At 31.7% G+C, this 1950-nt stretch overlaps 1 pseudogene; it reads right to left on the bottom strand.

Moving 5' to 3' along the window:
* Positions 1-594: 594 nt before the first annotated feature.
* Positions 595-1504, bottom strand: LOC105461775 (annotated as a pseudogene).
* Between the last annotated feature and the right edge of the window lie 446 nt (positions 1505-1950).

Below are 1950 nucleotides of genomic sequence, written 5' to 3' on the forward strand. Positions count from 1 at the left end.
TCAATGTTGAATAACTCGGTGAAAAAATCGCACAATGCTGGTCGGGTGCTCAAATTAAAGCTAAAGATTCAAGCTTTCGAACGATGTAAACCTCATTTGCGTGCGATTTTTATTTTACTTTTTGCAACTTTGCATACTTGGTAAAAAATTTTTAGATTTGATGCATCTTCATTTGCATCCGTGCAGCTTTGTAAAGAATCAGTAAGTAATTTAATGAATTATGGATGTCGAAAGTAGAGACTTTAAGCTTTAAAATACTTTTTTGATCATTCCGATACGATCATTTTTGACGAAGTTACACTCTCTTGAAATTTGCTTATTTTTAGTGATTAGAATGGGTGATGCTTTAATTTTGCTGTCGAGTGTATATTAAACAGATGATAAAGTACTTAAATGAAAAAAAACAAATCTTTTACAATATTATTTAAGTATTACTATTTTATTTTTCTAAACAGAAAAATAAAATAGTAATACTTAATAACATTAAACCAAAGGAACTTCATTGCAATTTTAATACAACTATCACTGAAAATATATTAAACAGGTGATAAAGTACTTAAACGAAAAAAAAAAACAAATCTTTCACAATATTATTTAATTGCCACTATCCAAATCCAGTCGCTCTTGCTCTTCCACAACCATTGAGAGAAATTTAATTTCCAATTTGGTTCGCTGTCTGTAAGGCAGTTTTCTTAATCCTTCAGCCAGTGTTATTAGAAAAGCACTTGTTGCATCTGGTTGTGCAATGGGTTCTCGTAACGCTGCAAGTATGGTTTCGTGCAACTCCTCATCGGCTTTGTTGATGGATTTCTCTAACTTCCTTTCTGAAATTGTATTATCAAGAACATAACATTAAATATGAAAAAAATAATAAATAAAAATAAATAAAACATACAAGTTAAATAATTAAATAACTCTTGTTACAAATTTCAATAAATGTTATATATTTATAAAAACATACTTTTGCCAGAGTTACAGTCAACTCCATTTTCTCCGATAATTGTCGACTGTGACGAGGTAGACAAGTTGAGCCCACTACTGTCCATTGGTACAGGCACTAACAGTGACGACCCATCACTAGCTGTAGTATTCAAATTATCATTAGTACTTGTACTTAGACTGCTGCACGTCCTAAAATCGAAAACATCCATATATATTACAACTTCTGATAGATTTCGTTTATTTGTTAATATAAAAATTATGTACTCTATTCGAAATATTTGTAAATCATGTATAAATTATAATAGCATATTGTACACTTTTTACACAAATCAAATACTAAATGAAAACATAATAATAATTGCATTATATTTACGCAGATTTTACTTGAACGTCATCAAGAAACTTCATTTGTTCATAAAAGCGGAATGAACTTTTCTTTTTTAAGGACTCATCAGCAGCAGACCCAGACTTGGAACATATTCGTGTTCTTTCTTTTTGGCCTTCATATAGCAGTCTCGGAGATATCTCCATCTTCGCTTTGCTTCGTCTACACTTAAAACTCCTTTATAGAAAAAAATAATAAAAAAATTTAAAATTAATGCATGCATATATAATATTAACCCTTATGTGCACAACCAACTTTTACCACGTTGTTACACAACCAGGGTACCCGGGTATCCACCACGAATTTATCTTAATTTGTGAGATTGTATGCGAACGGAATCGTTTGAAATAAATTCATTCCATTGAATAAACATCAATAGAAAGTATCTAAGCCATATTTGAGTTCCTGAGCCCGCAGCAGCTTTCACAAAAAAAAATAACAATAGGGTCTCGAGCGCTGCGCAGGTACGAAGGAGGTTAGAGCGGCCTTCGCGATGTTCAAAATTTATGTAGTGGGGATAAGACGGCAGTAGTAGGATACACTGATACAGAGACTCAGAGAGGCACAAACGTGTAGAAGAGTATTTTAATCAATGTTATTCAATATTAATCAATGTTATTAAT

The sequence above is a fragment of the Wasmannia auropunctata genome, unplaced genomic scaffold (assembly GCF_000956235.1).
Source record: "Wasmannia auropunctata unplaced genomic scaffold, wasmannia.A_1.0 LD278223.1, whole genome shotgun sequence".
Taxonomy (NCBI): domain Eukaryota; kingdom Metazoa; phylum Arthropoda; class Insecta; order Hymenoptera; family Formicidae; genus Wasmannia; species Wasmannia auropunctata.